Source organism: Macaca mulatta, chromosome 4 (assembly GCF_049350105.2).
Source record: "Macaca mulatta isolate MMU2019108-1 chromosome 4, T2T-MMU8v2.0, whole genome shotgun sequence".
Classification (NCBI taxonomy): domain Eukaryota; kingdom Metazoa; phylum Chordata; class Mammalia; order Primates; family Cercopithecidae; genus Macaca; species Macaca mulatta.
In genome coordinates, this window is record NC_133409.1 from 11,792,119 (window position 1) to 11,802,170 (window position 10,052).

The following is a 10,052-nucleotide window of genomic DNA, read 5'->3' on the forward strand; positions in this document are numbered from 1 at the left end:
TGTTTTCTACATATTCATCATTAATTTTCCTCTAAGCTGTGGTGACAGAATAATAGTTCTCCCCTCAATGTTTTCAAATACATCACACATTGGTTTCTCTTTTCTTTTGTTCTGAGAGACCTCCCACCTGGAGCCCCCAGCCCTCCTGCTCCACTGTGGCCTGGTGAATCTCTAGGTCTGCAGCAGGACTGTTGCCCTGGGCTCTCTCTCCCCACCTTCCTGGGTGTTCCTTTTGTCTCCTGTCTCCTGGATGCCATCTCCTTCTTTATTTTTGTCACATTTTAAAGCATAACTTCCAGTAGCTTCCTGAGAAAGCAGGCATGCCTGTCCTCCCACAGTCTCTTCTGTGGCATCAAATGTTGAAACCTGAAAATGACATTTCTCAGAGCCTTCACCACCTGGCTTCCTATAAGGCTCTACCAGTGGGTCACACTGCCGAGATGGGAAGGAAGGAGCAAGAAAGAAGAGAAACGTTGATATTATAGGCTGTAGAATTGCCCCATAGGCTGAATTCATACCCTCATCAGGTCTCTTAAACAAAAGTTACAAAATGGGTACGAAGGAGGGAATCTCAGAATTGGAATGGAGACACTGAGTGATCTGAAGATCTTGAACCCCCATGATATAGTTTGGCTCTGTGTCCCCACCCAAATCTCACCTTGAATTGTAATAATTCCCATGTGTCATTGGAGGTACTGAATGCAACGTAATTGAATCATGGGGGCAGGTTTTTCCTGTGCTGTTCTTGTGATAGTGAATGAGTCTCATGACATCTGACAGTTTCATAACAGGGAATTCTCTTTCACATGCCGGGACTCCTCTTGCCTGCTGTCGTGTAAGATGTGCCTTTGCTCCTCCTTTGCCTTCCACCACAATTGTGAGGCCTCCCCAGCCACATGGAACTGTGAGTCAAACTTTTTACAACTTTATAAATTACTCAGTCTGGGGTATGTCTTTATTAGTATCATGAGAACAGAATAATATGATAAATTGGTACCAGTGTCAAATAAAAGTGTTGAACTCTATAAAATATTTAAAGAGATTTGTTCTGAGCCAAATGTGAGTGACCATGGCTTGTGACACAGCCCTCAGGAGGTCCTGAGAACATGTGCCCAAGGTGGTCAGGGCACAGCTTGGTTTTATACATTTTAGAGAAGCATGAGACATCAATCAAATGCATTTAAGAAATACATTGAATTGGTCCAGAAAGGCAGGACAACTCAAAGTGAGGAGGGCATGGCAGCAGCTTCCAGACTATAGGTGAAGTTAAATATTTTCTGGTTGACAATTGGCTGAGTTTGTCTAAAGATCTGGAATTGATAGAAAGGGAATGTTAGGTTAAGACAAAGATTGTGGAGGTCCGTTCCAAAATGGCCAAATAGGAACAGCCCCAGTCTGCAGCTCCCAGCATGATCAATGCAGAAGACGGGTGATTTCTGTATTTCCAACTGAGGTACCTGGTTCACCTCATTGGGTCTTGTTGGACAGTTGGTGCAGCCCACAGAGGGTGAGCTGAAGCAGGGTGGGGTGTTGCCTCACCCGGGAAGCACAAGAGGTTGGGGGATTTCCCTTTCTTAGCCAAAGGAAGCCATGACAGACTGTACCTGGAAAAATGGTACATTCCTGCTAAAATACTGCACTTTTCCAACAGTCTTAGCAAACGGCACAACAGGAAATTATATCCTGCACCTGGCTTGGTGGGTCCCATACCCACAGAGCCTTGCTCACTGCTAGCGTAGCAGTCTGAGATCGACCTACAAGGCAGCAGCCCGGCAGGGGGAGGGGTGTCCACCATTGCTAAGGCTTGAGTAGCTAAACAAAGCTGCCAGAAATCTCAAATGGAGCAGAGCCCACTGCAGTGATGCAAGGCTTGCTGCCTCTGTAGACTCCACCTCTGGGGACAGAGCATAGCTGAACAAAAGGCAGCAGAAACTTCTGCGGACATAAATGTCCCTGTCTGACAGCTCTAAAGAGAGCAGTGGTTCTCCCAGCACAGTTTTTGAGCTCTGAGAATGGACAGACTGCCACCTCAAGACTTCTCAAGGTGTCTCTACTGAGACACCTCCCAGTAGAGGCTGACTGACACCTCATACAGGCAGGTGCCCCTCTGGGACAAAGCTTCCAGAGAAAGGATCAGGTAGCAGTATTTGCTGTTCTGCAGCCTTTGCTGGTGATACCCAGGCAAACAGGGTCTGGAGAGGACCTCCAACAAACTCCAACAGACCTGCAGCTGAGGGACCTGACTGTTAGAAGGAAAACTAACAAACAAAGGAATAGCACCAACATCAACAAAAAGGACATCCACACCAAAATCCCATCTGTAGGTCACCAACATCAAAGACCAAAGGTAGATAAAACCACAAAGATGGGGAAAAACCAGAGCAGAAAAGCCAAAAATTTTAAAAGCCAGAGCACTTCTTCCCTCCAAAGGATCACAGCTCCTCATCAGCAATGGAACAAAGCTGGATGGAGAAAGACTTTAACGAGTTGACAGAGGTAGGCTTTAGAAGGTCAGTAGTAACAAACTTCTCTGAGCTAAGGGAAGATGTTTGAACCCATTGCAAGGAAGTTAAAAACCTTGAAAAAAGATTAGACAAATGGCTAACTAGAAAAAACAGTGTAGAGAAGACCTTAAATGACTTAATGGAGCTGAAAACTATGGCACAAGAACTACATGACACATACACAAGCTTCAGTAGCCGATTTGATCAAGTGGAAGAAAGGGTATCAGTGACTGAATATCAAATTAATGAAATAAAGCAAGAAGAGAAGTTTAGAGAAAAAAGAGTAAAAAGAAATGAACAAAGCCGCCAAGAAATATGGGGCTATGTGAAAAGACCAATTCTATGATTGATTGGTGTACCTGAAAGTGACAGGGTGAATGGAACCAAGTTGGAAAACACTCTTCAGGATATTATCCAGGAGAACTTCCCCAACCTAGCAAAACAGGCCAACATTCAAATTCAGGAAATACAGAGAACACCACAAAGATACTCCTTGAGAAGAGCAACCGCAAGAAACATAACTGTCAGATTCATCAAGGTTGAAATGAAGGAAAAAATGTTAAGGGCAGCCAGTGAGAAAGGTCAGGTTACCCACAAAGGGAAGCCCATCAGACTAACAGCAAATCTCTTGGCAGAAACTCTATGAGCCAGAAGAGAGTGGGGGCCAATATTCAACATTCTTAAAGAAAAGAATTTTGAACCCAGAATTTCATATCCAGCCAAACTAAGCTTCATAAGTGAAGGAGAAATAATATCCTTTACAGACAAGCAAATGCTGAGAGATTTTGTCACCACCAGGCCTGCCTTACAAGAGCTCCTGAAGGAAGCACTAAACATAGAAAGAAAAAACTGGTACCAGCCACTGTAAAAACATGCCAAATTGTAAAGACCATTGATGCTAGGAAGAAACTGCATGAATTAATGGGCAAAATAATCAGCTAACATCATAACGACAGGATCAAATTCACACATAACAATATTAACCTTAAATGTAAATGGGCTAAATGCCCCATTAAAAGACACAGACTGGCAAATTGGATAAAGAGTCAAGACCCATCTGTGTGCTGTATTCAGGAGACCATCTCACATGCAAAGACACACATAGGCTCAAAATAAAGGGATGGAGGAAGATCTACTAAGCAAATGGAAAACAGAAAAAAAAAAAAAAAAAGCAGGAGTTGCAATTCTAGTCTCTGATAAAACAGACCTTAAACCAGCAAAGATCAAAAGAAACAAAGAAGGCCATTACATAATGGTAAAGGGATCAATTAAAAAAAAAAAAAAAAAGCTGACTATCCTAAATATATATATACCCAATACAGGGACAACTAGATTCATAAAGCAAGTCCTAAGAGACCTATAAAGAGACTTAGACTCCCACACAATAATAATGAGAGACTTTAACACCCCACTGTCAATATTAGATAAATGAGACAGAAGTTTAACAAGGATATCCAGGACTTGAATTCAGCTCTGCATCAAGCGGACCTAGTAGACATCTACAGAACTCTCCACCCCAAATCAACAGAATATACATTCTTCTCAGCACCACATTGCACTTATTCCAAAATTGACCACATAGTTGGAAGTAAAGCACTCCTCAGCAAATGTAAAAGAACAGAAATCACAACAAACTGTCTCTTAGACCACAATGCAATCAAATTAGAACTCAGGATTAAGAAACTCACTCAAAACCACACAGCTACATGGAAACTGGACAACCTGCTCCTGAATGACTACTGGGTAAACAACGAAAGGAAGACAGAAATAAAGATGTTTTTTGAAACCAATGAGAACAAAGACACAATGTACTGGAATCTCTGGGACACATTTAAAGCAGTGTGTAGAGGGAAATATATAGCACTTATTTATTGCCCATGAGAGAAAGCTGGAAAGATCTAAAATTGACACCCTAACATCACAATTAAAAGAATGAGAGAAGCAAGAGCAAACAAATTCAAAAGCTAGCAGAAGGCAAGAAATAACTAAAATCAGCAGAACTGAAGGAGATAAAGACACAAAAAAAATCCTTTAAAAAATCAATGGATCCAGGAGCTGGTTTTTTGAAAAGATCAACAAAATTGATAGACTCCTAGCAAGACTAATGAAGAAGAAAAGAGAGAAGAATCAAATAGATGCAATAAAAAATGATAAAGGGGATATCACCACCGATCCCACAGAAATACAAACTACCATCAGAGAATACTATAAACTCCTCTATGCAAATAAACTAGAAAATCTAGAAGAAATGGATGAATTCCTGGACACATACACCTTCCCAAGACTAAACCAGGAAGAAGTGGAATCTCTGAATAGACCAATAACAGGGTCTGAAATTGAGGCAATTATTAATAGCCTATCAATCAAAAAAAAGTCCAGGACCAGGCAGATTCACAGCCGAATTCTACCAGAGGTACAAAGAGGAGCTGGTACCATTCCTTCTGAAACTATTCTGATCAATAGAAAAAGAGGGAATCCTCCCTAACTCATTTTATGAGGCCAGCATCATCCTGATACCAAAGCCTGTCAGAGACACAACAAAAAAAGGGAATTTTAGACCAATGTCCCTGATGAACATCGATGTAAAAATCCTCAATAAAATACTGGCAAACCGAATCCAGCGGCACATCAAAAAGCTTACCAACTCAATCAAGTCAGCTTCATCCCTGGGATGCAAGACTGGTTCAACATACCCAAATCAATAAACATGATTCATCACATAAACAGAACCAAAGACAAAAACCACATGATTATGTCAATAGATGCAGAAAAGGCCTTTAACAAAATTCAACAGCCCTTCATGCTAAAAACTCCCAATAAACTAGGTATCGATGGAATGTATCTCAAAATAATAAGAGCTACTTATCACAAACCCACAGCCAATATCATACTGAATGGGCAAAAACTGGAACCATTCCCTTTGAAAACTGGCACAAGACAGGGATGCCCTCTCTCATCACTCCCATTCAACATAGTGTTGAAAGTTCTGGCTGGGGCAATCAGGCAAGAGAAAGAAAGAAAGGGTATTCACTTAGAAAAAGAGGAAGTCAAATTGTCCCTGTTTGCAGATGACATGATTGTATATTTAGGAAACCCCATTGTCTCAGTCCAAAATCTCCTTAAGCTGATAAGCAACTTCAGCAAAGTTTCAGGATACAAAATCAATGAGCAAAAATCACAAGCATTCTTATACACCATTAACAGACAAAGAGCCAAATCATGAGTGAACTCCCATTCACAATTGCTACAAAGAGAATAAAATACCTAGGAATCCAACTTACAAGCAATGTGAAGGACCTCTTCAAGGAGAACTACAAACCACTGCTCAACAAAATAAAAGAGGACAGAGACAAATGGAAGAACATTCCAAGCTCATGGATAAGAAGAATCAATATCGTGAAAATTGCCATACTGCCCAAGGTAATTTATAGATTCAAGGCCATCCCCATCAAGCTACCGATGACTTTCTTCACAGAATTGGAAAAAAATACTTTAAAGTTCATATAGAACCAAAAAAGCACTCGCATTGCCAAAACAATCCTAAGCAAAAAGAACAAAGCTGGAGGCATCACACTACCTGACTTCAAACTATGCTACAAGGCTACAGTAACCAAATCAGCATGGTACTGGTACCAAAACAGATACATAGACCAATGTAACAGAACAGAGGCCTCAGAAATAACACCACACATCTACAACCATCTGATCTTTGACAAACCTGACAAAAACAAGAAATAGGGAAAGGATTCCCTATTTAATAAATGGTGCTGGGAAAACTGGCTAGCCATATGTAGAAAGCCAAAATTGGATCCCTTCCTTACACCTTACACAAAAATTAATTCAAGGTGGATTAAAGACTTAAATGTTAGACCTGAAACCATAAAAACCCTAAAAGAAAATCTAGGCAATACCATTCGGGACATAGGCATGGGCAAGGACTTCATGACTAAAACACTAAAAGCAATAGCAACAAAAGCCAAAATAGATAAATTGGATCTAATTAAAGAGCTTCCACACAGCAAAAGAAACTACCATCAGAGTGAACAGGAAACCTACAGAATGAGAGAAAACTTTTTCAATCTACCCATCTGGCAAAGGGCTAATATCCAGAATCTATAAAGAAATCAAACAAATTTATAAGAAAAAAACAACCCCATCAAAAATTGGGCAAAGGATATGGACAGACACTTCTCAAAAAAGACATTTATGCAGCCAACAGACAAATGAAAAAATGCTTATCAACACTGGTCATCAGAGAAATGCAAATCAAAACCACAGTGACATACCATCTCACACAAATTAAAATGGCAATCATTAAAATGTCAGGAAACAACAGATGCTGAAGAGGATGTGGAGAAATAGGAATGCTTTTGGTGGGAGTGTTGGTGCTGTTGGTGGGAGTGTAAATTAGTTCAACCATTATGAAGACAGTGTGGCGATTCCTCCATGATCTAGAACTAGAAATACCATTTGACCCAGCGATCCCATTACTGGGTATATACCCAAAGGATTATATATCCTGCTACTGTAAAGACACATGCACATGTATGTTTATTGCAGCACTACTCACAATAGCAAAGACTTGGAACCAACCCAAATGTCCATCAATGATAGACTGGAATAAGAAAATGTGGTACATATACACCACGGAAACTATGCAGCCATAAAAACGGATGAGTTCATGTCCTTTGCAGGGACATGGAAGAAGCTGGAAACCATCATTCTGAGCAAACTGTCACAAGGACAGAAAACCAAATACTGCATGTTCTCACTCATAGGTGGGAATTGAACAATGAGAACACTTAGACACAGAGAGGAAACATCATACACTGGGGCCTGTTGTGGGGTGAGGGGCTGAGGGAGGGATGCCATTAGGAGAAATACCCAATGTAAATGACGAGTTAATGGGTGCAGCAAACCAATATGGCACTGTGCACCTGTGTATCAAACCTGCACATTGTGCACATGTACCCTAGAACTTAAAGTATAATAAAATAAATAAATAAATAAAGATTGTAGAGACCAAAGTTATTTTGAAGTCTTACAGTGGCTGCCCTTAGAGACAACAGATGACAAATGTTTCCTATTCAGATCTTAGTTAATCTCTTTAGGATTGGGACGGTCTGGAAGACAAAGATCTAGCTATGTCAATAGATTCTTTACAGATGCAAATTTTTCCCCACAAAGAACAGCTTTACAGGACCATTTCAAAATATGGCAAAGAAACATGCTTTGGGGTAAAATATTTTTATTTTCTTCCTTGTCTTGTAATGTTATGCCAGAGTCAGGTTGGAAAGTAAGTCATGATATACAGGGTTAAATAAAACCTATCTGATGAAAATTTATAATTTGTAGGGCATGACTCCCCTGGCCCCTTAGATAGGAATTTGGTCAAGATAAAATAAAAATCAGAGTTTAGTCCTCACCAGGTAGTGGTGTGCTGCTGTAGAGATACCTGAAAATGTGGAAGTGACTTTGTAACTAGGTGACAGGCAGAGGTTGGAACAGTTTGGAGGGCTCAGAAGAAAACAGGAAGATGTGGGACAGTTTGGAACTTCCTAGATACTTGTTGAATGGCTGATAGTGACATGGACAATGAAGTCCAGGCTTAGGTGGTCTCAGATGGAGATGAGGAACTTGTTGAGAACTGGAGCAGAGGTGACCCTTGTTATGCTTTAGCAAAGAGATTGATGGCATTTTGCCCCTGCCATAGAGATTTGTGGAATTTTGAGCTTGAGAGAGAAGATTCAGGGCATCAGGTGGAAGAAATTTCTAAGCAGCAAAGCATTCAAGAGGTGACTTGGGTGCTGCTAAAAGCATTCAGTTTTATTTATTCACAAAGATATGGCTTGGAATTGGAACTTACGTTTAAAAGGGAAGGAGAGCATAAAAGTTAGGAAAATTTGCAGCCTGATGATGCAATAGAAAAGAAAAACTTCCTTTCTGAGGAGAAATCCAAGCCACTGTGGAAATTTGCATAAGTAGCTAGGGGCCAAATGTTAATCCCCAAGACAATGGGAACAATGTCTCTAGGGCATGTCAGAGAACTTTGTGGCAGCCCCTCCCATCAAATGCCTGGAGAAGTAGGAGGAAAAAATGGTTTCATGTGTCAGGCCCAGGGCCCCCCACTCTGTGCAACCTAAGGACTTTGTGGCCTGCATGCCAGCCACTCCAGCTGTGGCTAAAAGAGGCCAAGATACAACTCAGGGTGTGGCTTCAGAGGGTGCAAGCCCCAATCCTTGGCAGCTTCCATTTGGTGTTGAGCCTGCAGATGCCCAGAAGTCAAGAATTGAGGTTTGGGAACCTCCACCTAGATTTCAGAGGGTGTATGGAAATGCCTGGATTTCCAGGCAGAAGTTGCTACAGGGATGAACCCTCATGGAGAATCTGTGCTAGGGCAGTGCGGAAGGGAGTGTGGAGTTGGAGCCACCACACAGAGTACCCATGGGGGCACTGCCTAGTGGAGCTGTGAGAAGAGGGTCACTGTCTTCCAGACTCCAGAATAGTAGATCCACCAACAACTTGCACTGTGTGCCTGGAAAGCTGCAGACACTCAACACCAGACTGTGAAAGCAGCAGTGAGTGGGGGAGATGTAACCTGCAAAGCCACAGGGGTGGAGCTGCTCAAGGCCGTGGGAGCCCACCCCTTGTATCAGCATGACCTGAAAGTGAGACATGGAGTCAAAGGAAATTATTTCAGAGCTTCAAGACTTGAATGCTGCATTGGATTTTGGACTTGCATGGGGCCTGTATCCCCTTTGTCTTGGCCAATTTATCTCATTTGGAATGGGTGTATTTACTCAATGCCTGTACCCCCTTGTATCTAGGAAGTAACTAACTTGCTTTTGATTTTACAGGCTCATAGAAGGAAGGTACTTGCCTTGTCTCAGATGAGACTTTGGATTGTGGACTTTCGAGTTAATGCTGCAATGAGTTAAGACTTTGGGGGACTATTGGGAAAGCATGATTGGTTTTGAAATGTGAGGACATGAGATTTGGGAGGGACCAAAGGTGGAATGACATGGTTTGGCCTGGTGTCCCCTGCCAAATCTCACCTCGAATTGTAATAATCCCCATGTGTCAAGGGTGGGGCCAGGTGGAGATAATTGAATCATGGGAGCAGTTTCCCCCACACTGTTCTCTTGGTAGTGAGTAAGTGTCATGAAATCTGATGGCTTTATAAATGAGAGTTCCTGTGCACAATCTCTCTTGCCTACTGCCATGTAAGATGTGCCTTTGCTCTTCCTTTCCTTCCACCATGATTATGAGGCCTCCCCAGCCATGTAGAGCTGTGAGTACATTAAACCTATTTCCTTTATAAATTACCCAGTCTCAGACACGTCTTTTTAGCAGTGTGAGAACAGACTAATACACCCCAAATCCCCTGAACCTCTTTTGCCAAAAGATGCAACCTCTCTTTTCCTTTTTGAGAAAAATAAACTTCCCTTGCTTGAACAGTTGTAATCATCTCATCTGAGGTAGCTGCCTTAAGAGGGAATGCCAGTACTCCTTAAGACCTCCTCCACCCATTATTGCCCCTAGATATGT

The 10,052-nt window shown here is 41.7% G+C and overlaps 1 long non-coding RNA gene across 1 annotated transcript; it reads left to right on the forward strand.

The window, feature by feature from the left end:
- Nucleotides 1-766: 766 nt before the first annotated feature.
- Nucleotides 767-9,826, forward strand: LOC144340249 (uncharacterized). Its single transcript, XR_013416146.1, has 2 exons — nt 767-904; nt 9,362-9,826. It is a non-coding gene; the product is annotated as an uncharacterized LOC144340249 (long non-coding RNA).
- Nucleotides 9,827-10,052: the final 226 nt, after the last annotated feature.